General features: G+C 47.9%; 1 long non-coding RNA gene and 1 pseudogene across 1 annotated transcript; one reads left to right on the top strand and one right to left on the bottom strand.

Annotated features, from left to right (window-relative positions):
* Window positions 1-547: 547 nt before the first annotated feature.
* Window positions 548-1,721, bottom strand: LOC146187501 (uncharacterized; annotated as a pseudogene).
* Window positions 1,722-19,842: 18,121 nt separating this feature from the next.
* LOC146187500 (uncharacterized) lies at window positions 19,843-27,063 on the top strand. The gene is made up of 3 exons (XR_014707934.1): window positions 19,843-20,177; window positions 21,545-21,670; window positions 26,617-27,063. It is a non-coding gene; the product is annotated as an uncharacterized LOC146187500 (long non-coding RNA).
* Window positions 27,064-27,478: the final 415 nt, after the last annotated feature.

Here is a 27,478-nt window from a genome sequence, read left to right as displayed (position 1 = left end):
CGCGCATTATTTTCTCTCTGAAATCTTGCAATGAAAGTGAAGATATATCCTGATAATTTATTTCTGCAGTTTCTCGTTTCTCTGATGGTTGCATTCTTTCCACCATCAAAACAATGGGCATATGATCATTCAGGTCACAGCCTAGGACTTTGGAAATTACTTGGTTGACTTGAGAATTTGTGACAAACATGTCTATCAACGATGTCAATGAATTCGTAATTCTCGTTGGGGACATTATTTCATTACGAAAACCAGAACATTGTAAAAGTAGTAGTCGGGCCGTAATCCTTCAGGACATCAATATTGAAATCGCCACCAAGTGTCAATGCATACTGATTGTCGTTTGCATGCGAAATCAAATTTCCAAGAAAATCAAGAAACACTAGAACGCTACCATTCGGAGGCCGATACACAACGCCGAACATGTTTCCGTTTCTAATGCATAAGATTTCATAGTCACAAGAAGTCTTAGTAAATTCAGTTGGTAGCTGGAATCTCGACAAATGTATTTGCAGTGAAACACCACTACCTCGACCATCCACCCGATTCAAGTAGAAATAAGTGTGTCCTGGAAGCACGACATGCTCTGAGTCGTCTGTGTCTCGGTGAACATAATTACTTAAAAATTTACGCCACAAGAATTCAGAAATAGCATTACCTCTGCCCTCTTTGGTCGCAGAGACCTCGCGCTTAGGTGGAAACATTTTAGCCATTTACTTGCCTTCATGTGTTTTACAATATTTACAAGTTCTTCTGGGGCAATACTGTCGTTAGCCATGATTCACCAGCATTCTGACGTATTTATGGGCAGGGTGAAAGGCCTCATTCAGATGTCAGTGCTAATCTTATCAATGTCACTCTCACGCTGGATTAGCACAGCGGAAGACGTGTCAGTGCGTCGCGCGAAAATAGATCCATTCTTTATCCATACATATTTCCACTCATACTCTCGCTTTCGTGCAGTGGTTTTTCATGAACGGACAAAGGTGCTCATTTATGTAGATTGGTGACCCTTTTAACGCGTCTTGTTTCTCGTCCTCAGATGATGAAGGCAAGTTCTTTCGCAGTTTTTTACAACACCTGATCACGCGTATCTCGTTTAAGAAACTGTACGATTAGGTTCGTCTGTTTCTTGTCTTTAGTGGGTACTCTGTGACACATATCAATGTCAGTACTTGCTATCGGCTCATCTATCGCCTCGCCTATCATTTTCAGGATGTCGGGAAGACTCTCGTATGGTTCTTGCAGAACTCCTTTGATTTACACATTCTTGTTTCGAGAGTACTGTTCCGCTTTTACAAGGTTAGTTTGACATTCCTGTAGCGCTTGTTCAAGCGTGCTCACTCTCTGTCGAAGTGCCCCATTTTCTTTCTTCAGAGCGGTATTTTTGGCGGCTGTAGTTGCTGCCTGACGATTTGCCTCATCAAAGCTTTCGCTGATAAATTCCATGCTTTTCTTAACCTCTTCCAAGTCGGTACGAACACTGCGTTCTGCTGTACTCATGCTCCTGTTAATCGCGTCTTTAAATGCTTTGAATTCGGTTTTAAGCTCTTCCTTGAGATCCTGAAAAAGCTTTACCAACTCTTTTGTCATAGTGAAATCAAAGCAGCATGCTCAGAACAACACACCAACTATGCAGTCTTTCTTTCCGGCAGCTGTGACAGCGAAAAACAAACACCTACAAAAGTATACAGGTGAAAATAAAAAGTTCTAACCTGCAATGTGAGAAGATGCGGTTAGATACAGCAGCTACCGCTGTCACCACTGCCAATGCCGCTTCCAAGTAATGCGCTGAATATATCTGTGCAGAAATGATCACGTGGTGAAGCCAGCACGTGACCTGTCTTGCTGACAAGATGCGCAGAGCAGCTCCGATGCAGAGAGATGTGCGGCTCCTGCCTGGTGATTTCCGCTCAGGACGGTGACAACCTACGATAAGGGTAGATTCACGGAATGCGCATTTGTGATCACCGCGGCCACCGACAATCCGGGCTCTGTAGGTCGGCAATCTGCAATGTGCAGAAGATGCGGTTAGGTACTGTGGTAGACGTAGCCGGTATAACAAGCAAAACTGCTTATTTATACATCAGGTCATGGCGCCCTTTTCGCTCTGCTTGGCGCGGTCGCTCATGCCGGGGTCTCCCGGCGGTTCGCCTGGTTAGCTTGCCGCTTGGGGCGCTGTCGTCAGTGGCGCGGCTAGGCGGCCTGTGGCGCCGCCGCCCGATTCAAAGGGTTCAGCCTTATCCATCCATCCATCCATCCATCCATCCATCCATCCATCCATCCATCCATCCATCCATCCATCCATCCATCCATCCATCCATCCATCCATCCATCCATCCATCCATCCATCCATCCATCCATCCATCCATCCATCCATCCATCCATCCATCCATCCATCCACAACACCCCTCTTTCTTGAAAGGTTTGATCTCACAGGTGCAGGCGTTCTGGTCGCTTACAAACACGTCCACTTCTTGTGGTGCTCGTGTCCTGCAACGGTTGCAGGTGTCTTGCTGTACGTCTTGCTTGTCCTTTGTCGGTTTGTACAACGTAGGACCTTGGTTCTGATGTTGGCTGCGTTACTACGCCGTGTGATGAAGCTCCAGCGAGGATGCGCACCGCTGTGCCTGGTGGTAAGCGCTCTCGGCTCCGTACCTTGTGCCGGGTGTCGTATGATCGTTTTGCTCGAGCTCTGTAGGCTTCATTATTTTGTCTGATTCGCTGTCGTCCCACTTCGGGGCTAGCAGCTTCGACGTGGTTGGTACTGTGGTGTTCAGATAACGACCCATTAAGAGTTCTCCTGGTGAAAACCCTTCCACGCTGGGTGTGGCCCTGTAGCCAAGCAGCGCTTCCTGTATGTTGGAATACTTCCTCAAAAGCTACTTTGCTTTTTGCACAGACCTCTCAGCCATACCGTTGCTCTGCGGGTAGTAAGGGCTTGAGGTTGTGTGTGAGGCTTCCCAGTGATGCACTAGTTCTTTGAACTCTGTGGAAGTGAACTGCGGCCCATTGTCTGTGCGTATTGTCCGTGGAACACCGTACCGTGCCAACATAATTGGCTCCAAGACTAGGGCTATGTTTTTTGTAGCTGTCCTCGGCAGCTGTTCTAGCTCGAAAAATCAGGAGTAGTAGTCTACTACTACAACATACTCTTTCCCCTCCAGCGTGAAGAGATCCATGCCGATTGTGTCCCAAGGGTGTGCTGGCGATGGGGTTAGAAGCAGGGGTTCTGTTTCTGGCCTTCTGTGCTCTCTGCAAGTTGGACACTTTTCCACGTAGTCTTCAATGTGCTTGCCTATGCCTGGCCACCATATGCATTCTCTTGCCCTCGCTCGGCACCTCGTTGGGCCCAAGTGGCCTGCATGGAGATTTTCCAGAACCTCTACTCTGATGTCTGGTGGGATTATTATTCTGTCGCCTTTGAATAGCAGACCATCAACGAGCGAAATCTCACTAGCCACCTCGACGTACCTTTTCAGGTCAGGTGACAGCCCATGCACAGTTGGCCATGATGTAGTGCAGAAGGTAGCCACCCTGGAAAGTGTTTCGTCTGACTGGATGCTTGCCCTGATTCTGTCCGGCATTTGGTTTGAAGCAGGGAGCTGTTTAAGTGAAAATTCTTCAAACGCGCGCACTGCACTCTCGAGAGTTTTTTGCTTTGTCTGCTGGTTTCCCAGATGGCTTCCGAGACGGAAGGTAAGCTGTGCACAGCTTCTGCCGGGAGTGTGGGACCTGGTGTAGTCGTACTCTAAAAGGCGCATCTTGAAACGTTGAAGGCGAGGACTCAGCTCGTCAAGTCGTTTAGTCGTCAGCAGCGGTATTAACGGCTTGTGGTCCGTTTCCACGTGAAAGGTTGATCCCAGCAAGTATTTGCGGAAATGTTCGCAAGCCCATGTGATTGCCAGTGCCTCCTTTTCGATTTGGGCATATCCTTGTTCTGTATCCGTAAGGGATCGTGATGCATATGCCACAGGTAGGAGCTTTTCGTGCGACTGCTGTAGAAGTACAGCCCCAAGACCGTATGAAGAAGCATCCACAGACACTGTGTGAGGCGACTGAGGATCGTAGTGAGTGAGAATCGGCGTCATGCATAAAGCTTGCTTGAGTTTATCAAAACTCTGCTGCTGAGCTGGGCCCCAGTGCCAGTCGGCGTCTTGGTGGAGCAAGTCTCTGAGAGGCTTCGTAAAGTCTGCTAGCTCTGGAAGAAATTTCGCTACGTGGTTTGCAGAGCCCAACAAAGAGCTGACTTCTGACACATCACATAGTGGGTCGAGCTGGACTAACTATGGCCCTGACCTTTTCGGGGTCGGCGCTGACTCCTGTTGAGTTTGCGACGTGTCCTAAGAATGTTACTTCTGTTTGTAGAAAGGAGCACTTGTCGATGTTGAGGGTAACACCTGCATCTTCCAGCTTCCTCCGCACCAGCAGTAGGTTGGTGTCGTGTTCCTCAGTTGTCTTCCCTGAGAGAATGATGTCATCTTGTAGACAACTCACACCATCTAGTCCTTCGAGCACACGGAGCATTTCTCGTTGGTAGAGCTCTGGCGCTGTGGAGATTCCGAAGGGAAGCCTCAGGAACTGGAACCTGCCAACTGGTGTGATGAAGGTTGTGTATTCGCGAGAGTCCTTGGACAGTAGCACCTGCCAGTATCCTGCTCGTGCGTCTAGACGGCTGAAAACTGCTGCATCTGCTAATTTTGCAAGACACTCATCTACCGTAGGCATGAGCACACGTTCGCGTATTATTTGTTGGTTGAGTTGACCATAGTCCACGCAGATGCGCAGCTCATTGTTCTTTTTTTCGTGCTACAACTATTGGAAAACACCACTCGGTTGCTCGCTCGATCTTCTGGATAACTCCCAAGTCTTCCATCCTTTCTAGTTCTTTCTTCACAAGTGGAAGCAGTGGAAGAGGCACGCGCCTAGGATAACTGTCTGCGTATGGCTGAGCATCCTTTTTGACTTTGATGCGGTACTCAGTCTTAATGACTCCAAGCCCAAACGTTAGCTTTGGGTATGACGCCAAGAAGTTGGGGACATCAGTTAATTGCGCGAGGGTTTCGTCAAGCTGAAGAGGGCGCTGTAGAATCCCAAGTGATTCTATAGCTGGTCGACTGAGCAGCGGTTCTTTCAATCCTTTGATGATGAAGACTTCTTCTTGGACTTCAGTGGCGCGCCAGGTGACTGTTGCATCGATGTAGCCAACAGTGGCTATCGCTGTCTGGCCTGGGCCTATCAACAGCTGTTGCGTTGACTTGATGGGTCCAATGACGGTTCTGTCGTACTGGTCGTGTGCGATTGCAGTCACATCCGCGCCGGTGTCGACCTTGAAGGTAAAAGGCAAGTTGTTCACGCTAGCAGTAATCCTCCACGGCGTGTTCACTCCCACTTTGATTTCGCCTAGATATAGCTCTCCGAGATCTTTTGGTCGTTGTCGGATACTCGAGGTCTCGTCCTTCGGCTTAGACATGCAGACGCGGGCGTAGTGGCTTTTTTTCCCACACTGGTTGCACGCCTTGTCTATCGCGGGACAATGTGTCTTCGTGTGGTCACGCACACCACCACACCACTTGCAGCGTTCGTCTCCCGTCTTGTGTGTACGTTGAGGGTGCGACTTGAAAGGCACCTTCGCTTCGTTCCGGCGAGTTTTGACGTTTGTCTGGCCGCGAACTTCTCCAGTGTCGAGAGCTGGCTGTTCGATGGATCGAATGTCCTTGTGTTGAAGTTTCACGCTCTCTGAATTGCGGGCAGCTGTGATTGCTTTTTCGAGAGCGAGTTCTGCGTCAAGCTGCAGGCTCTCGCTGAGCCTTACGTCTCGCAAGCCGGCCACGAGCCTGTCCCGAATCAGTTCGTCTTTGAGAGTTCCTTAATCGCATCTTTCGGCCATCTTGAACAGTTCAGTCGCAAATGCGTCGACGTTTTCATGCTGCTCTTGTTTCCGAGAGTTAAACCGCGCTCTCTCATAGATGACATGCTTTCGAAGTAGGACATGCGTTTTAAAATCACTCACTACGGCGGAGTATGATACCATCTGTTCGTATGTCAGTTTCAAAGCAGCGAGTACGTCCTCCGCTTTTTAGCCCACGGCGTAGAGTAATGTGTTGATTTGCGTCGTCTCGTCCTGTCCTGTCAGACCGGAGATGAGTCGGTAGCGTTCCCACCTGCGGTGCCATCGTGTTCAATCTTCGGGCTTGTGGAAATAGAGCTTTGTCGGCAGTTCCACGGCGAGCAGGTTGAACGTCATTCTCGGAGTTCCGCTCGCGAGCTATTCGTTCGCGCCGCGAGTGTCTGGCATGACGCTGCGGCCGCTTACGTTGGGCTCGCTGTCCTTCTGGGTGTCACGCTGCGTTGGTTATCCCGCCGCCGCTGCCATGTGGTAGACGTAGCCGGTATAACAAACAAAACTGTTTATTTATACATCAGGTCATGGCGCCTGTTATCGCTCTGCTTGGCGCGATCGCCCATGCCGGGGTCTCCCGGCGGTCCGCCTGGTTAGCTTGCCGCTTGGGGCGCTGTCGTCAGTGGCGTCCAGAACAGGTACAGCTGATATCGCGGTCACCATGCCAATCTTGGTGGTCGACAATGCTTGGTGGTCGGTAATAACGATGAATGGTCGGCCAAACAAGTAAGGTCGCAATATTCCAGTGGCCCAAACGAGTCAAGCACTCTCGTTCCGTAATAGAATAGTTGTGCTCTGCTGTAGACAAGAGACTACTGGCGCACGCAATCACGTAGTGTTGGCGACGTTGTCGCTGGTCAAGAATGCAGGACAGGAGATGCCATGGGGCGGTTCGAAGGTTCGATGCTATTGTTGGCCAACATTTTGTCGACCTCCTGTTGGATGACTTCGCGCTCCGAAAGGGACACGCGATAAGGCCTCCGATGTACAGGGCTTGCCTCGCCGGTGTCAATGCGGTGAATCACTACTGATGCTTGATATAGAGAACCAGTGGCAAACTCAAAGATGTCGGTGAAAGACAGCAAAAGGTTGTGCAAGTCCTGAACGTGCTCGGGGATGAGGTCGAAGGCAATCATCGCGGAAATAGTGATGGTAATGGGGGAAAATGCGGGTGCTAAAGGAGGCTTGAAGATGGGCCAGGCGTGAGAGCAGAGATGGGACAGTTTCTGAAAGAGGATAAGGTAGCAAGGTATATTCCTTCGGTGAGAACTTGGGGCGAAAGACTGAAGTTCGGGATAGGAAGGTAGGTGCTATTCTGGGTAACGGGAGCGATGAGGTAGGAAAGAAAGACATTGAGGGAAGAAAGACCTCGGTGATAGGGCAAGCAATAAGTGACCATCAGGCACGGGTGGGAATGAGACAGAGGTAGATAAACAGCAGAGTCGGGGTGCAGGTGAGCGAACTCGGTTGAGCGCTGGCGGAATGTAGATTGAGGATGTTCTGAGTACCCAGGTAGGTCCGAACGAAGAAGGACGCTGGAGCAGTAGATAAGGGAAGAGTGGGCCGTTGAAAAGTCAAGGCCGAGGATCACATTGTGAAGGCACTGGTTGATGACGGTGAACACAACGGGGATGTGATGATCGGCAACGGTGACTCGGGCAGTGCGCAAGCCAGTGACGGCAGCAGTATTGTCATCGGCAACAGGAATGATGGGCGAAGCGGCGGGAGGCTGTACTTTTGTGAGGCGGCGGAAAAAGATAGTTCACGACTGAGACTTGGGCGCCAGTGTCGATGAGGGCAGAGACACCTTCCACAATTAGAGAGAGGAGATTACAGGGCAAAGCAATGGGCAGTAGAGGATTTCCAGGCCGGGGTTCCAATTCAGCGCCACCTCCGAGAGCTGTATTAGCTAGTTTGATATGAAGCGGCTGGCAGATGGGGAGGGAAAGCGACTGGACGCAGGAGGAGGTGGAGCGATCTCGGTGCGGGGCTGCTCATAACGAGGCGAGAAACGGGGTGGGCATAGTCGGAGGAGCGGTAAACGGAAGTGAACGGTAGTGATGGTGAGAACCAGCGGCTGCAGCAGTGGCGAGAGATGTGGCCAACACGCGAGCACGTGAAACAGATCCTCCTCTCGTCAGGGGTACACCACTCATCAGGATTGCGGTATCGATAACGTGGCGTGTAGGTGCTGCGGGCCGTAGCTAAAGCGACCATCAGAGGGACGGGGCTCGAACTCTGGTGTTCCACGGTGCAGCTACAGGGGACGCTTAAGTTGGCAACCTCCTGACGGACGACGGCTTGAATAAGAGATATAGTCGCCAGGTTGCTGTCCGAGAAGGGCGCGTTGATGCAGCAGGAGCGAGTGCTTCCAGTTCACGACGCACCATGCAAGTCATGTTTTCAGGGTAGGAAGGCTGTCTTAGGGTCGGCAGATCCTCGCACGTGGAGCTAGGCGCGGTGTTCGGGAGCCGGTCAAAGCGGTGCGCAATGCGTCGGTGTTTGGCCTGCTTGCAGCGTCGACAAACATGTAGAACGGAGTCAAACGTAGAGCAGTCCCGACCGAGTAGGAGATTAAAGGCATCGTCTATGCCTTTGAATATATGCCCCCCCTTATCAGCTTCGGTCATGTCTTTATCAATCTTATGGCACAGGCCCAGAACATCTTGGATGTAGGTGATGTAAGGCTCGGTAGATGTCTGGGCGCAAGTGGCAAGGTGCCTTCTGCGGTGAGCTGACGGCCAACAAGTTTTCCGAACAGATCACGGATTTTTTCCTTTCAAACATTACAGGGAGAAATATCTGCTTCGTGTGCTTCGAACATTTTCTACTCACCCGTGTGATGCCGGTGAGGTAGAAATTACATTGCCCAGCATCGGCGTGACGTCCCACCTGTTGTGCTGGCTGACACGCTCATAGGGCGAGAGCCAGTCCTCGACGACCACCTCATCTGTACCTCAGAATGGGCTAGGGTCACGGGGGTGGGCCACGACGACAGTTGGAGTGGTAGAGGTAGATGGAGCTGCGTCGGTTGTCATCGTGACGGTTCCGAGGTGACGGCTGCTGTGGATATCCAGCGTGAGAACGCCTCTAACCCGCGACCTCTACCGAGATGTTACGGGGAAGTATTTAATGTAACTTGCGCTGCCATGGGCGGCACTCTGCGCAAAGACTTCAAGGGCCGTCCATCATCCAGTCTGTCTGCGTCGTCTTCTAGCACACTTCGTCGTCTACGCGTTCCTCGGTCGTCGTCGTCTGTTAGCATACCACTTCATCGGTCACGCGTTCCCCGGTAACACTATCTCTTGTCATATGCACAAGATTGATTTGCTGCTTTTTTTAACTTGTTTCGGAATAGAATTATTGCGACAAAAAAGGGATAATTTTTTGAACTTTTCCCATTGTACGCTCCTGTTGTCACTGCAGAATTCTTCAAACTGGGCCTTAAGAAAATATAGATTACCGACATCATCAGCGTGTGCATAATCATTGACCATATTCAGGACAGGTGGGCTATCGGAATGTCTAGCAGATAACGGAAATGAACTGACTACCATTTTGTGGTCAGAAAAACATCGTCTATAGAAACTTTGTACTCAGTATGTGATTTAGGACAAACGCCTCATCAAGAAGATGTACTGGAAACACAGGTCGCATTTCGGACAGTTTGCACAAGATCGGGATCAAGCATGAAATCAAAGATGATATTCCCATTTCCGGATGGCTCAGAACGTGACTGAAAATTTTCCCAATTATTTCCAGGAAGGTTACAATCACCCAAAAGAATTATTTTCTGCCTTCGAAAACCAGGCATGTGCGCCTGTAATTTTAACAAGAAATCAGATGCTAAGTCGGATGGTTGGTAAACAGCCTATAAAATGAACATGTTTCGCAGAAAAGATATTTTTAGACACGAACATACTGTTTCAGGGACGTTGCTCACGATGGAGGCTTCGACGTCTGACCTGGCCACAGCGGCAACGCCACCACCCCTCGTGGGTCGCTCCCATGAAAACATTTTATAAGACGGCGGAATGAGATCACCGCCACGAATGCCACTATCCAGTCATTTTCCCGTGATTACAAGAATGTGCAGACCGTGTGCCAAGAGGTTGATTCGAGTTGATCTGTTTTATAGACAATGCTGTTGCAGATTCGCATAGGAATCTCCAATAAGAACGAAACGAAGGAAAACGAGGTGCGTGAGGAAGCGCGCGCGGTGGAGACTGAGCGCGCCATGTTGGCGCTTGAGAATCAAGTTGAGAGCCGGGAATAAACGCAGTTGAGAGGCGTCCTGGTGTTTGCCCTCCTTCTTGTATAGTTTTTGGTGTCGAATCCCGGGAGGTAATGTGAGCTCCTCCATCGATCCTTCCTGGAGGTTACAAGAAATCCAACGACTCTTCAGGAAGATACCAAGAGCTCCACCATCGAACTCCACCGGACAGAGAGAAGAGGGCTTCAGCGATACGCCATGGACCGCTGAAGCAGGTGATTCAGTGAGAATTTCAGGAGCATAAGATTGTTAAGAGGGGCATTGTGAACCTTTGTTTCACAAATGCCCTAATGAAATCCTGTGTACACTCTATATGGGCCGGAGCATCCAAGAGAAAACTGAGCAGCTGATAAATGCTGGCTACCCTGAGCATTTGCTGACCTCAGTAGCAGGCTCCCTCTTCCAGAAGCTTAAAGGGGGTCAAGTGAGAGCTGCTCCTGAGCATCAACACAAGGTTGCTTGTGGTGCCTTACCTTCATACTATTTCCCACAGGCTCAAACGGATTGGGCAAAAGGCAGGCGTCCGTGTTGTGTTCTCGGCGCCTGACAAGCTTTCCAAGCTTTGTCGCAGAGTCAATGCCCCGGCTGCGCGAAAGCCAGCCTGCCTTGTTAGGCACCAGGCACCTTTCGTTCCCTGCCAAGTTGGTGTCGTCTATAAGATTGCCCTGAGCTGTGGCAATGCCTGCGTGGGGCAAACCGGGCGTTGCCTGAACGAACGACTTATGGAACACTCAAACAGTGTTTACAATACTACAAAAAGAAACCTAGGTGTTCACTGCCTAAAATGTACCTCTCAGTCCTGTGAGCCATCCCTTCATAATTGCACTGTCATTGCGAGAAATGCACATCAGTTCACACGCGAAATCATAGAAGCCGCTCACATTCTAAAGCTAGGTCAAAATTGTGTTAGCACACCCTCAATAGCCCTGACTAAACGCGAGTTAGAATATTTGAACCAGACGCACAGTAGTTTTAATGTTTAGATTCCGGGTACACTCCCCAGCCTCTAGCGGCCTGGCCTTGGTTGTTTTAGGTTTTCTGTTTTTAATGCCCTTTTGATATTGTAATGTTCTTAATTGTCCTCTTGGTTCTTTTATCGCTCTTAATGCCCCTTTTGTGTTTTTTATCGCTCCTAATACCCCTTTTGTGTTTTTTATCGCTCTTAATGCCCCCTTTGGCTTTTATAGCTCTTAATGCCCCTTTTGGCTTTTTTTCGATTTTAGTTTACGTATCTTCGGATCGTGCCATCTTTAACTGTTTTTACCTATTGGCCTCCCCCTTTTTCGCTTCTTCTTTATTTTTCATAGCCCTGCCGTTCTGCCTTGCTTTGACCTATATTGTTATCGTGCGCCTTTTAACTTTGCGTTCGGTGTTTTACGCCACGTCCAAACTCAGCAGTTGTTATCAATTCTTTCGCGCCCACTTTTCGTACACATATATTGTGTCACTCTCTAATAAAAATCCAGTTGAAGTCAGCGCTGTGTTGTCGTTCCCTTCTTGTGTCTGTGTTTTGAAGTGCGCTATTTTGCTTTCCAAGATGATTTACCAACTAGCCCGTTCTTCCACCCTTGCAAAACAGGTAACTTCGGTCGGCGCCAAATCAAAGTCCTGGGTCATTTGGTTGATGCAATTGGTGTGCAGCCCGACCCTGATAAAGTTCGAGCCGTGCGCGAGTTCCCTACCCCGCGTAGCTCAAGTGACGTGCGAAGCTTCCTCGGCCTTTGCTCCTACTTCCGCCGCTTCATTCGGAACTTCGCAGACATCGCTCGTCCGCTTACCTCTCTTCTGAAAAAAAAAACGTACCTTTTACATGGGGTTATGACCAAGCCTATGCCTTCACGACGCTTATTTCCGCCCTCACTACACCACCTGTTCTGGCGCACTTCGATCCTTCTGCACCTACCGAACTGCGCACCGACGCTAGCGGCCATGGTATTGGTGCTATCCTTGCCCAGTACCAGCATGGGTCCTCCCGCGTCATTGCTTAGGCCAGCCGCCTGCTTTCGTTCTCTGAGCGCAATTATTCAATTACAGAGCGGGAATGCCTTGCACTTGTTTGGGCGCTGACCAAATTCCGCCCTTATTTGTTTGGGCGGTCCTTCTGTGTAGTGACAGACCACCATGCTTTGTGTTGGCTGTCCTCACTTAAGGACCCTACTGGCCGTTTAGGTCTCCGGGCCTTGCGAATACAAGAGCACGAATTTACTGTGGTATACAAGTCGGGCCACTTACACCAAGACGGTGACTGCTTGACCCGCCATCCCGTAGATCCTCTCGATTTGTTCGACCATACTGCTGACGACTACATTTTGTCCATCTCGTACTTTATAAATATCGCCTACGATCAGCGTCGTGATCCTGCCCTGCAACCAATCATAGACTAGCTGCACAACAACCCTGATTCTTCCGCCAGCATGTTTGTGCTCCATAACGAGACATTATACAGACGCAATATGCGTCCAGATGGCTCATCTGCGCTCTACTGTCCTCGTCCAGCTTCACGACGCCCCTACAGCAGGACACTTGGGAGTATCACGCACGTACGACCGTGTGCGACGCCGGTTTTTCTGGCCTGGTTTCTACCGCTCTGTCCGTCGCTACATCGCCGCTTGTGAGCTATGTCAGCGCCGCAAGACACCCTCGCTTCAACCTAGCGGGCCCCTGCAACCAATCTCAGTGCCGACTGAGCCATTTTCTGGTGTCGGCCTCGATCTTCTTGGGCCTTTTCCGACGTCAACTTCTGGAAACAAATGAATTGCTGTGGCGGCTGATTATACTACCCGATATGCTGTAACCAGGGCCATCCCCACCAGCTGCGCCTGCAATGTTGCCGACTTTCTTTTTCATGACGTAATCTTGATTCATGGCGCTCCGCGTTAACTGCTCACAGATCGTGGCCATTGTTTCCTTTATAAAGTAGTTCATGATCTTCTCCGCTCATGCGCTACTCGTCACCAATTCACCACGGCCTACCATCCTCAAACGAACTGTCTTACTGAGCGCCTGAATCGCACACTGACCGACATGCTTTCTATGTATGTGTCCGATCACCATCGTGACTGGGACATCTCCTTACCTTTAGTCACGTTCGCCTATAACTCCTCACGCCATGATACCGCCGGATACTCTCCCTTTTATCTCCTTTTCGGCAGCGACCCTTTACTCCCCTTCGACACCTTGCTACCTCTTGACGACTCTTCCTGTAGTTACGCTTCGGATGCCATCGCCCGCGCTGATGCCGCCCGCCACATTGCTCGAGACCGGCTTAGTGCGTCTCAGTGCTCACAAAAGCGTCGTTATGACCATAACCGAGATGTCCACTAACTACCCTCCTAGTTCCCTCGTGCTTCTTTGGCTTCCGGCCCGCCGTGTGGGGATCTGCGAGAAACTTCTGGGTCCTTACCGCGTCCTGCGGCAAGTCAGCGATTTGACCTATGAGATCGCCCCTCTAAAGCCCAAGTATCTTTCCACAACCACTCATCCGGAAATCGTGGGCGTCGCCCGTCTGAAACCATACCATTCAAGTTCACCTGTGTAGGCAGCACCGGGACGGTGCTTCTCCCGCGCGGGGAGTACTGTTACGGAGCACAGTATCGAGATGACGACGACGCGCTGGTGTGGTGTTGTGAAGAAGACGACGCTCAGGCTAAGCTAGGTTCGTTCTGGTGGCGAGTGCTTCTGACAGTCAACTAGCGGTTACCGCTGTGTATATTTTCCTTAACAATATGAAGGCTCGCTCTGAGCCATTACGGGCAGCCTATATGGGCCCCATGTGGGACTTGCAACTCTTGCGCAAAGGGGCCGCGCGTGGGCTGCCCAATTATGCCACGTACGGTCCTAATTGGTACTCGTGTGGGAAGCCCAAATATGGGTGTCCTACGGGCTGCCATATTTTCTGCCAGTACGGCATAGTTAACATAGTTCCCAGAGTAAAAATACAGCCTTTATTAGTAGCATGAATATGCTTAGGACAGTTATGTGAAGCCTCCAAAACAGGCAATTATCGTAGAACATAACATAGGTGCAGCGGTGGCGTAGCGGTAGAACATCCGCCTCGCATGCAAGAGGACCGGGGCTCAAATCCCGGTGCCGCGCAATTCTCCACCGGATGAAAAAAAAGAAATCCGCGTGTTGATGGAATTGCATAGACAGGTTTGGGGTGCGACCTGATGCCGGTGATCACCTCCGGCAACGCACTCCCTCACCAGAACAGGAGCTGGCCACCTTGGTGCAGTAATTGGCCGCAACCTCCTCTGATAAGCTCCATAAAACCCCGGCCCTCAGTCACCAGCGGCTGCGGAACAATTGAACACGGCGGTGGTCAGACCTGTGACGCAGCAGGGGGTGCTAAGAAAGCCTGGCTCCGCAGGACAGGCCGCCATTGGAAACTGACCCTGGCAACGTTTAATGCTAGAACCCTAGCTAGTGAAGCTAGTTTAGCAGTGCCATAGTCCTTCAATGCCCTTATGGTCACGAAACTCCGGCCAAAGTTTCATATAGGGACAGCGCGTGCCGCTGGGGGCGCAGCTGGTCTAGTGGGGGCATGAAACGGTCGCGCGAGCCTTGTACGCAGCGGTTTCCCGGCCGGCAAGCTCGCGTTCTCTTGGTATTTTCGCTTTTTGGGAGTTGTTTGCTGGGCTTTTCGTGAACGCTACTTCACTCATAACCTAAAAGCAAGGGTGCAGCAAGAAAATACTAAAAACCCTGTCATCGACAGTGGCCGCTAGCAAACCCTGCTGACTGCCGTTTTCTGATGAAACACGCCCTTGCTTTTTGCTTGTTATGAAACTGATTCTCGTACATGAGTGGTACGTGACTTTTACGCACTTTTTTACTGCAACTTGTGTGCAATGCCACCTCTGGAAGATTTAGCGTAAGGTCAGTAATATATCTTTGTCGCTGCGCTGCGACGATCTGGGCCGACCTTGCTTCAGAGTGCATAAAGAGGTATGCTTATGACTGGCATTGCGAAACACTGCAAGCTCAATGCCACCGAAATAAAACGCCGCGGCACATGACGTCAGCAGCCGCACTTTTGAGAACGCTATTTCGGAGATTTTTTTTTTTTTTTGCTGACACTTGCGAAGGTGGCCAATTCAGATGCTGAAGCCATTATAGTTTTACTTTTTCACGCTGCGACGATGATGAAGACGCTGGCGAAGACGACGCTGGCTATAGGCACCAAGAAAAGTTCCCGTGTCTATAAAACAACACTGAGATACAGATGTAGATGATTCTTTAAAATTTAAGTGATAATAAGGGAAATATAAAATATATTGAGAAACTCTATTCAATATACGGCAACGTGTTCGTAGTAAAAATAAAATAATTTGATACTAAAGAACATTTAATGACAAATGCTTAAAGTTCAACTAAAAAAGGCAAAATAAGAAGCCATTGAAAAACACACATCATTTATTATGTGTACATAAGACACGGATACAAAATGTGAATGTAGCTATTTACAAATAATACGAAGATGAGCAAGTTTTTACGTTAGCAAATATAGAGCACACCTGCTCCTCAGAGACACCAACCAACCAGGTGTTCAAGAAAAAAAAAACTTAAGATGGCAGCGATGCTCACATTATATAGGCTGTCAGAAGGGCCCCTATTAGGAAGGCTTCCTGCCACCACTTGCTGGGCATGCAGACCGCTTTGTTGCCCGGAAACGTTTGTTTTCTTCGCACGTAAAGAAATGTAGGCGGAAGCTTAAGAAAAGGTGCACCACCTCTGCTGTGGTGCTCACATAATGCGATGCACAGCCAACACCAGCGGAGGCAGTGCGGCTGTCAATCGTCAATCCGAATAATATCAGTGGGGTCAAAATGCCTTTCGCAGACACGGACATGCTTTGAGGCGAAAGTGAATCCGCCGCTTTCCCGTCTTGGTATAGCCCGCTTCCATTTATCACGCTGCTCGGCATCGCTCGGTAAACAGAACAGCGAGGCCTTCTGTTGCGTGCCTCGGTATCCAGAACGGCAACCCGTCACACAGCCGGTCTTCGGCGTCGCAGGCTAACGTGTCACATTCACTGCTGTAAGAATGAAAACAAACTTAGGAGCGAAAATAACAGCAGCCGCACAGGCGACGTCGCGCTCAAAAAGGGCTCTGCCCGTGTCGATGTTCCCATCGCTGGCCCCCATCGTACACCTGGCGCCGCCTCGCGGAAGGCGCGGTCAACATATGAAGCTCTCCCATAGCGTTACGGCGGAGTTTCGTGACCAGAAAAGCATTGAAGGACTCTGGCAGTGCTGTTAGAGGAACTAGAGGGCATGAAATTGGATGTCATAGGGCTTAGTGAGGTTAGGAGGCCGAATGAGGCATATACTGTACTGAAGGAAGGGCATGTACGGTGTTATCAAGGTTTACCAGAGAGGCGACAGCTAGGAGTAGGTTTCCTTGTCAATAAGTATATAGCGGGCAATATAGATGAATTCTAGAGTATTAATGAGAGGGTTGCAGGCATCATAATTAGGCCTAATAAGCGGTATAAACTGAAGGTTACCCCGCCGGGGTGGCGCATGGGTACGGCGCTCGACTACTGTTCCCAAGGACGCGGGATCGAATCCCGGCCTCGGCGGCAGCTTTTCGATGGAGGCGAAAAGCAAGGCGCCCGTGTGCTGTGCGTTGTCAGTGCACGTTAAAGAACCCCAGGTGGTCGAAATTTCCGGAGTCCTCCACTACGGCGTCTCTCATAGTCTGAGTTGCTTTGGGACGTTAAACCCCACAAACCAAACCTAAACTGAAGGTTGTACAGGCCTATGCACCTACATGTAGTTATGATGACCAGGCAGTTGAAAGCTTCTATGAAGATGTAAAATCGGCAATGCGAAAAGTAAAGACGCAGTATACTGTACTAATGGGCGACTTCAATGCCAAGGTAGGGAAAAAACAGGCAGGAGACAAGGCAGTAGGTGACTATGGCATTGGTTCTAGGAATAGCAGGGGGGAGTTACTAGTTGAGTTTGCAGAGCGCAATAACTTACGAATCATGGATACCTTCTTCAGCAAACGGAAGAACCAGAAATGGACATGGAAAAGTCCTAACGGAAAGACTAAAAATGAAATAGACTTCATAATGTGTTCAACCCCCGCCATTATGCAAGATGTAGAGGTAATCGGGAAAGTGCAATGCAGTGACCACAGGATGGCGAGGTCCCGAATTAGCCTAAATCTGAAGAAGCAACGCAACAGATTAGTAAGAAAGAAACCCATCAACGAATTAGCGGTGAGGGGGAGGGCAGAAGAGTTCAGGATCTCGCTACAGAATAGGTATTCAGCTCTAACTGAGGATGGTGACATTACCCTAGAGGCAAGGAACAATAATTTCAGAGATATCATTAATGAGTGCGCGGTAGAAGTAGGCGGTAGCATAGTTAGAGAGGATACCGGTAAGCTGTCAAAGGAGACGAAAGATTTGAATAAGAAACGCCAGAGTATGAAAGCTTCCAATCCAACAGACCAGATCGAATTGGCCGAGATATCAAAGCTAATCAATAAGAGCAAGGTGGCCGATATAAGGAAGTATAACATGGAGAAAATTGAGCATGCTGTAAAGAACGGGGGAAGCCTTAAAGCGGTAAAGAAGAATTTGTGCATAGGCAAAAACCAGATGTATGCGATAAGGGACAAGGCGGGCAACGTCATCACTAATATGGAAAAGATAGTCAAAGTAGCCGAGGAGTTCTATACAGATTTCTACAGTAGCCAAAGTAGTCAGGACCGTAATGAGATTGGCGGTAGGGAAAAACAGTCAGACGTTCCACCAGTGACGAATGACGAGGTCGAGAAAGCACTAGAAACTATGAAAAGGGGGAAATCAGCTGGAGAGGATCAGATAACTACAGATTTGCTGAAGGACGGGGGGGGATATCGTGCTAGAAAAACTGGCCACCCTGTATACGCAGTGCCTGGTGTCATCGACGGTACCGGAACCATGGAAGAATGCAAACATTATTCTCATTCGCAAGGAAGGGGACTCTAAGGACCTTAAAAATTACAGACCAATCAGCTTACTGTCTGTTACGTATAAGGTATTTACTAAGGTAATCGCTAATAGAATCAGGACAACCTTAGACTGCAATCAAGCAAAGGATCAAGCAGGGTTTCGGAAGTGGTACTCTACTATCGATCATATCCATGCCATCAATCAGGTGATAGAAAAATGCTCGGAATATAACCAGCCCTTATACATAGCATTCATTGATTACGAAAAAGCATTTGACTCAGTTGAAACCTCGGCGGTGATGCAGGCATTGCGAAATCAGGGGGTAGACGAGCCGTACGTGAAAGTGCTGGAAGATATATATAGTGGCTGCACAGCAACCATAGTTCTGCATAAAGAAAGCAACAAAATTCCCATAAAGAAAGGTGTTAGACAAGGAGACACAATCTCTCCAGTACTATTCACAGCTTGTTTAGAGGAAGTATTCAGAGACTTGGAATGGGAGCAGTTAGGGATAAGGGTAGATGGAGAATACCTCAGTAATCTGGGATTTGCTGATGACATTGCCTTGCTAAGCAACTCGGGGGATGAACTGCAAATAATGATTGATGACCTAGACAGGAAAAGTAGAAAGGTAGGCTTGAAAATCAATATGCAGAAGACTAAGGTAATGTTCAACAGCCTCGGGAAGGAACAGCAGTTTGCACTAGGTAGCGAAATACTGGAAGTAGTGAGCGAATATGTCTAATTAGGACAGGTAGTAACCGCTGATCCGGACCATGAAAAGGAAATAACAAGAAGAATAAGATTGGGATGGAGCGCATTTTGCAAGCACTCGCAGATTATGACTAGCAGCTTACCGGTATCGCTCAAGAGGAAAGTATACAACAGTTGCAGTATACATACACGTTTCAGCCTATGGGGCTGAAACGTGGAAGCTAACCAAGAGAGTTCTACTTAAGTTGAGGACAACCCAGGTAGCGCTCGTGGTGTTCGTCTCTCGCTCTTGTGTCCTCGTCTTTTGCTGCGCTATAGTGTGTTGGAATAATGTGCCAACAAGCCCAAAAAACCACGCTACTGAACCCAGAGGGCTATGGAACGAAAAATGGTAGGGGTAACATTAAGAGATAGAAAGCGTGCAGAGTGGGTCAGAGAAATAACTCAAGTTACCGACATTCTAGTAGAAATAAGGAAGAAATGGACATGGGTAGGACATGTTGTGCGAAGAGAGGATAACCGATGGTCGCTGAGGGTAACAATCTGGATTCCAAGGGAAGGAAAGCGTAGCAGGGGGCGGCAGAAAGTTAGGTGGGCGGATGAGATTAAGAAGTTCGCAGGGGTCAAGTGGATGCAGCTAGCACAGAACTGGGTTAATTGGAGAAATATGGGAGAGGCCTTCCCAGACGGCCACTGACGTCCGACGGACAACCGAACTCGGCCGCAACTCGGCGGCCGATTTCGGACGTCCGCCGGAATTCCGGCGTACGTACGAAAGCGGATGGTCGAATCCGTTCGCCCAGCGGACAGCCGCCATACGTCCGCCACTGGATTTGCTTTTACACGGCTATGATATAATTTGTAGTCGTCGTGCTCGTCTGAACTGCGTATAAATCAGTAATGCCGTCAAGTCTGCATTATATAATGCCAGAGCGAATCGATGCGATAGAAAGCGTTTCCATTAAAAAGTTTTTTTTTATTTTCCGCATGTTTCGTCGTTGAATTCTTCCATCAAAAATTTTTGATTAAAAGTTAAATGACCATTAAACATTTTTCTATCATGATGCTTCGGTGAAATTTTAATCAGTGGCTGAATAGACGCAGCAAGCAGCAAGCTCAAAAAGAACGAAACCGAACCTATCCTAAAAAAAAAATCTGAAATGAGCCAATCCAATCCACCTGACAAGTTGAAGTTTAGTCATGGAAGATGGCTTCAAGTTTCCGTGTTCTGCATTTTCTGCGCAGTTACAAATACCTACGGCTGTAATGCACTGCTAGAATTGTTTTTGCTGTGGCTTGGTGCGGCTGGCACACTTTGTTCACCCGCCGATTCCAAAGTAAGTATTTCACCGAACGTTTGTTTCTTTAGTGGAACTTTTCGATGCACCGATAGTGGTGAGCTTTTGGGTAAGGAAACAGCTCTGTACAGCAGCCGAACGGTCGAATGTTTTAGGCGAGACTGACAGGATGGCTCCGCGCCGACTAACTAAAGTGCAGCCCATCTTTCTCGGCATTACTGGACGCTGCGCCAGTAAGCCGCGCAACTTCTCTGTCTCTGATAAAGGAGTGCCTGCCCGAGCTTTAAAGGAGTTAATTTGTTAACCATGCGCAACGTACTGGGTTGTAAAAACTATACCAGAAACTTTTGCACTCCTCGAGCCTATCGTGCGACATGCCTACACTTGTGAAAACGTCGCGAGTTTTTTTTTTTTTTTAATGGACAGCCGCTGATCTTTCTCTCTTGATCTTTACAGCAACTACAGTTTCTAGAAGGAACGGCTGTGTACACTGTGCTGTAGCTACTAAATAACTAATGGTTTAGTACACTCATTCAGCTTTGACAAACCAAGGCAGCACCTTGCGCATGTTGGTTATGCATGTGGGACCGAACCGCGCAGAACAACCGGACAAGGAGATGAGAGGAAAAAGTCAGCACTTGGGTTTTTCTTGACCCGTTGTTCTGCGCTGTTCTGGCACGAATTTGACATACCGCCGCCGCGATACAGTTGGGCTGTGAGCTCTGGTGCCTGCAACGCCTTCTTTTATACAAAACAGGCATACAGGGAGGCCATGCAAGCCGCGGGCTCTAAAAAAAAAAAAAGAGAGAAAAAAAGACCGAGCTGAGCAAAAGTGAGATGAAAACAAAATTGTTGTTGCTTTGTCCTTACAGATATTCAAAGGCTCCTCAGAACTTCACTGCATTATTGACAGTGAGATAATGCCAAAGCTACACTAGAGCCAGCAGCACCTTATAGTGCATGATACTGGCCTTATGTCTCACATTGAAAGCTCTTACCATGTTCTTAGATTATCATATTAAAGTAGCTTTAAACCCATGCTTGTTAATACAGTGATAGCCATAAATTGAATCTAGGGCATCATGCTCACATACAAGGCTTCTGATAACCGCTGGTCACATGATGTGGGCTATAGCAGAAACCTGTACCTGGTCATCTTACAAGCATTTGTGCAATTGATGCTTTTAATGTGTTGTAAAAGTTTTTGTGTTCGGTTTCTGTATGGGAATGCTTTCCTTATTGAAGGCTAACATTTGGCTTGCTACAGCAAAACCTCTACCTAGTCATCCTAAAAACAGCACCGCAGTTGGTGCTTTTAGTGTGTTGTAAAAGTATTTGTGTTCTGCTCCTGTATGGCAATGCTTTTCTTGTTGAAGACTAGCATGAGGCTTCCAAAAATTTTTCAGATGCCATTTGCTGTAGCCGATTTCGTAGGCCAACAGGAAGCAGCATTTTGAACCTGGAAAACTGTCATCCACGAGGGAAAAACAGCAACATCCCTTTGCATTCTCATTTCTTTGGTATGGCTAAAAGTGAGTATTGTATCATATCTATATTATTAATATTGAATCATGATTGTCAGTGTTGAAGTTGTTTGAGCGTGGTGATTTTAAACACACAGGACATCCCTTCGACATTAAGGTTTTAGCTTGTTTACATGTAGGATGTAGAACTGGTTTCAACAAACTTTATGCAGCAAATTCTTTTTACATTGTCCACCATGTTACTTTTTGTCATTGTCCATTGAAGTAAATAACCTGTATTTTACGTTTACACAGTCGTCCACTCTTAGCTTGAATGGGAATGTGTGGCATGCAGTTTGCAAAATAGCAATGCATCCGTCACAGCCATGCATCAAGGCTAAGTGGCTTGTGCGTAGAGGGACCAGCCGCTCCAGCTTCACGTCATCTGCCTCTTTGCTCCGGTGTGCAGACGTGCATTGAGGCAAAGTGGTTTATGTGTAGAGAAACCAGGAGCTTCTTTGTCACATCTGGCTGTTTGTTACGGTGTGCAGATGCGCATCGAGGCAAAATGGCTGATGTGTAGAGGGACCAGGAGCTGCTGCTTAACGTCCTTCGCCTCTTTACTACAGTGCACAGCCGTGCATTGATGCTAAGTGGCTTGTGCATGGAGGGCCCAGGAGCTGCAGCTTCACATCTGCCTCTTCACTCAGGTACGCAGGTGCGTATTGAGGCAAGATGGCTTATGCATAGAGGGACCAGGAGCTGCTGTGTGGCGTAGTCTGTATATTTGTTATGGTGCGTATCGAAGTACAATGGGGGGGCTCATGTGTAAAGGTACCATGAGCTGCTGCGTCATGTCGTCTGCCTCTTTACTATGGTGCGTGTTGTGTTGGGTTTTTGGCGCATAAGCAACTGAGGCTATCATGCACCAAGAGCAAGGTGTTTTTATTTTGTAGATGAGAAATTTTAAAGTTTGCTTAGGAGCTTTACCTCTTTTAGGAATTTAAAAACATGAGAAGTTTCTACTAGTGTGTCTTCTCCCAAAAGCAGGCTAGGATGAAACGGGATTTGTTCATTGTAAAGACGTTTAAAATATTTTTTCCTTAATTTCTCAAGCTTAGTGCATGGAAGTAATATGTGATTTATTGTTAGTTCCTCTCCGCATCCCTCACATACAGGTTCTTTACTATGGTGCGCAAGCATGCATCAAGGCAAAGTGGCTTATGCATAGAAGGATCAGGAGCTGTTGCTTCACAACTGCTATGATGCGCAGCTGCGTATTGTGGGTGGTGGTCGAAAACATTGCCATCAGATACAAATACAGGAGGTTACTCACTAGCTGACCCTGAGGGGGCCTGTCCTGACAAAAACAAGGGGTCCCTAGTTTGGGACCCCAGTGGTGGTAGAGGGACTAGAGGCTGGTACTTCACGCTGTCTGCCTCTTCGCTATGGTGTGCAGCTGCGATGGATGCAGTGGCATCTCAAAAAGTGCATGCCACGCACTCGCATGTTCAGCCTGAGTGGACGACTGTGTACCTGCTATAGCTTTGTTATTCATAGAATAAACCTAGGCCAAGTTGGATAAATTATAGCTCACCTCATATGTGGTCAGCAAAGAAAAGCCACTCCAGAAAATCTGATGCATTTACTGTCATAGGATTCTTATTCATATACATGCTACTGACAAGTCGGATTCTTCCCCCTCAGAAATGCCAGAAAAATAACCAAGGGTGCGTCTTGCAACAAGTATGTTATTGTAGTTTAAAGGCAAAACGGTACTAATAATCGTAGCCCCCCGTGGCCTTTATCCCCTTTTAATAGTGTTGCTAGACACTGAATTATTAGTTTACTCTGCACTGTTTCTGTCTAGTTAATGTGCGGAGATGTACATATATTTATATGACTTGGAGTTGTCGACTTTGCACTTAGAAACATTGTAGCGTTATCTGATGTGTTGCTTTCATTTCTTTAATGATTTCTGTAAGGGATCGGTGGGTATGCTAGGCACCATTATTATTCCTGTGCATTGTTGCGCTTACGTAGGAACTGGGACACAATCGGAGACGACACAGAACAGATGTGCGCAAACTATCAACTGCAGGTTTATTTCTGAGTGCATGTATGTATAGGCATTATCAAAACTGCTCTTTTTGGGTCTGCTCTTTTTGGGTCACCTGTTCAATGCCCAGCTGCGGCCGTCTCCCACTTGCCCTCGGACAGGAGGCAGAGAGACGCGCACAGAGAGGCAGCTACAGCAGCAACAGTGCTTAACGGAAACGTAGGCAGAGAGGGAAAGAAGTCCCCTCTTCCGAGGACTTTGCTGTCGCACTCGAAGACGCGGGGGCCGGCAGTTTGTTCTCGTTGCTGTGTCATGTAGGGGGCTCATTTTTATTTAAGGAGCTTTACGAACAATATACAACTAAGGGGTCCTTAGTACTAAGCGTACTAAGGGGTCCTTAGTACTCTGACTGGACCCATCACCCGGAGGCAGCACAGCTTTGAAACGAGCACCTCTTTTGGAAGAACTGCTTATCGTTCAAAGAAAAAACACTGTCAGGTTGAAGGGTGTAAGGCCCTCTTCCTTGTTGGGGAGCCCATAAAAGTGACAATTATTCAGTGCAGGTACGCTGAGTAGGGTCTCGTTAAGGATTCCAACCCTGGATGTCAACAATGGTGGGAGATGGCGGCGTTGAAAAAGGGCAAGTGTGTAACAGTGACGGTATGATGTGGAGCGGGAGGATGTGGGTTGGCTATTCTGATGTGGTCCGCAATGGTGCTGACTCGGACGCCAATAATTGCAATAATTGCCCTGTAAAAGGAGCCGCCAAGGATGCAAGCTTTGGGCAATGGTTGCGCACGTGGGACACCGTTTTGATGGGTTCTAGTTTTTTTTTCTTTTTTTTTTTCCTAGGGGAGAGAGTTTGGTATGTGACCTAGTGAGCCAATCATTTCGAGGTCCATTCTCTAAATTCCGTTTGTTGTGAAACGAATTTGTTGTCCCTGTTGCATTGCTTGTATTAGGGAGAGGATGAAGAACTTATGAAAGTGGAAAGACATGCCAAAATGTTTGTTAGCCAGTCATGTGTGAGTTCGTTTTTATTGGGGATGAGAAATGTGGGCGGAGTCCCGAAGTTAATGAAACGGCCCCGCGGCCTGGAGAACTCGTTCTGAGCTAGATTTTGATCTCTTTCCTCTTCGGCATAGATGGTCATTGTTTCACCTGTTGTAAATACGTACATTCATTTATAAAATTTTCAATTCATCTTCCTCTCCGTGTGCAAGTTGTTGTGGCCAGATGCAGTAAATTCACTATTTTCATTTCTATATAACGTGCCTTTCTGAAGATGGTGAGCTCTTTTGTCCAATCCTGTAAGAAAGCAGCAAAGCGCTCCCAAATCTTCCGCAAAACTGTGTGATATCTTTAATACTAACTGCGGCTTGGTGTCACTCAAAACATGTAGTTGAGGTAGATTTCTTCCCCCCCCCCCTCTCTTTTTGTTCGTTCAAATGAGGACCAGCGGACACTAACTCTTGCTTTTGTAATGCCCTAGGCCCCGCCTTAAGGCAGTACTCCAATGTCAATACCATTTTTATAGCTATGGCTGTCCAAATGCACTAATGTCTTTTATGCACTTCTTTTACTAATCTCTTACCCAAGTGTTGGCCTATACTGCGGGGGCGAAAGTCTCTGGACAGTATGTCTAGATTTTGGACTAGAATCGCGATGTAAACGAATTGTGACCTTATTTCTCTTGCACACATGAAAGAACTAACGTTCAACTTTCACATCGACAAGTATGGTCCGAGTTTCCTGGTCGATGTGAAAGTTATGTGCTTTGATTGCAGTTTGTGTAGTCCACACACTTGTCCCTGATATTACATAGGGGCAAATTAGGTGCCTTTACAGGGGCAGTTTCTTTGGCGCCCACTACCTTCCCCATAAAAAAGCTGGTGTTTCTTGTGAACAGCTGGCTGCATTTATAAATACCATTATTTTTTTGTAATTTGTTGTGCGTAGTTGAGAAATCCATGACATACATGCACAGCTGGTTGCCAGAATTATGCAACCATATTTCAGTAACTAACATCCATGCTGCATGCTGCCGGTAATACATCAGGAGCTTGTGTTTGTCAGCTTTTTGTGTTTTGTGTAACTTTAAGCCTTGCTATTGTAATGTCACATATAGCGCTGTGGGTAAACAAATAACTTTACTTTTAACTCTTGTAGAAGCATGAACACTGCGCAATCACTGCGGCGGGCTATGCTTCCACATTGGGCTTTAGCCACATGTCAAATGTCTATCTTTATTCTGCTGCAGCAGCTTACATGTTATCAGATAAGTTACTTCGTCGCAGCTGCTCTAAGGAGACGCTTTCTAGACGCTTGTAGCCTAGATGTTGATGTCGATATACCCCCGACACGCCCAGGGAATGTCTTCGGTAGAGGGTACATGGAAACCAGCGAAATGTGCACTTTACAGAACAAAAAGGTAACAATTTTAAATGATGTTATTATTGATCACTTCTTTTCAGAGCAGGAACAATGACTTTAGAAATCTGCCTGTTAAACCGCTCAAAATGCAGGTTTCTGCCGCCAATGCGTACCTGTGTAATATTGCAATGCTCTGGCTGTGCTTTATGTTCATATACAGCATCCTTTATGCTTAGTTTCTCTGCATGTGCACTCCATGTCTTGGGCATTGCTGAGGGCGCATAGCAGCAAGCATAACATGCCATGTTTGGTCAGAGTGGCATGTTCAAAGAGACGACATAAAAACATTAAAATACTTAATGCCAGGTTCTGGTCAAACTACGTTTGTATCTTTTGTTATTCTGCATGGGTTTTGCTGCAGTTATATGACCTTTCTATATAGTATGTGACAGTTCTGAATGGAGATGCATGCGTACAGTGCCATCTGGAAAAAGCAATTGAGAGAAACTGACAGTTGCTCTTGGAGATGTGTAATCAAAGTTCAGCACAGATAACTTGAATTTCATTTTCCCTTCTATTGCAGGAGGAGCCCAACCTGCTCTTTCCATCTTAGGCCTGAAAGACCAGCAACAGCTGATCGAGCAAATGCACAGGATAGTAATTGCTCCTGGAATCCCGGCCTGCGGAGGCCGCCCACAGAGAACTTGATCATCTCCTCGCTAATTCCGAAATATTAGGTTTCAATAAACACCTTTTCTTTCACCACCTCCCCAAGGGAAGAGCTGTCACGGCCAAGGATAATTAAAAAAAATTATTCAAGTAGATTCTTAATACTCCAGTTGGCCTGCATTTTACCATGCCATTCCTTAACATCGATATTTTTTAGTGTAGACTATTTATGCATGCAGTTTTTGCAATAAAGAAAAAAAAAATGCTTTTTTTACAACCTCGCATGCTGGTATGCCTATGCACTTAGCATGTTTTCAGGAATGGTGCATTTGTGTAAAGCTCAGCTAGCATATGTGCCTCTTTGATGGAAGTTGTAATTGCACACTACTGTTCAGTGCTTTGTGTGTGAAAGTAAAGCAGACAACAGGAAACTTGAACCTGTTGCATATTCTGTTGTCTGCTTTACTCTCACGACAAAGGCATTGAGCACTAGTATGTGACTGAAATTTCCATGGCACATGCTTGCTGAGCTTTACACAAATGTTATTGGCAAGTTTTTACACCAATAGCGGGCCCTGCAAGCATGTTCCGGGAAACGTCCGAATGTCCGCCTCCGGCTGCCCGTCGGACGTCCGTGGGACGCGATCCGGATCCACGAACGATAGTCCGACGGACGTCCGCTGTACGTATATCGAACATAACCGGACTTCCGTCGGATGTCCGAAGGTCCGAAAACGGACGTCCGTCGGTCGACCGTCGGACGTCTATGGCCGTCT

This window comes from Amblyomma maculatum, chromosome 6 (genome assembly GCF_055883805.1).
Source record: "Amblyomma maculatum isolate TAMU_Amacu chromosome 6, ASM5588380v1, whole genome shotgun sequence".
NCBI classification, from domain to species: Eukaryota; Metazoa; Arthropoda; class Arachnida; order Ixodida; family Ixodidae; genus Amblyomma; species Amblyomma maculatum.
The sequence above is the reverse complement of the archived record's forward strand: the minus strand, read 5'-3'. Positions and strand labels throughout refer to the sequence as shown.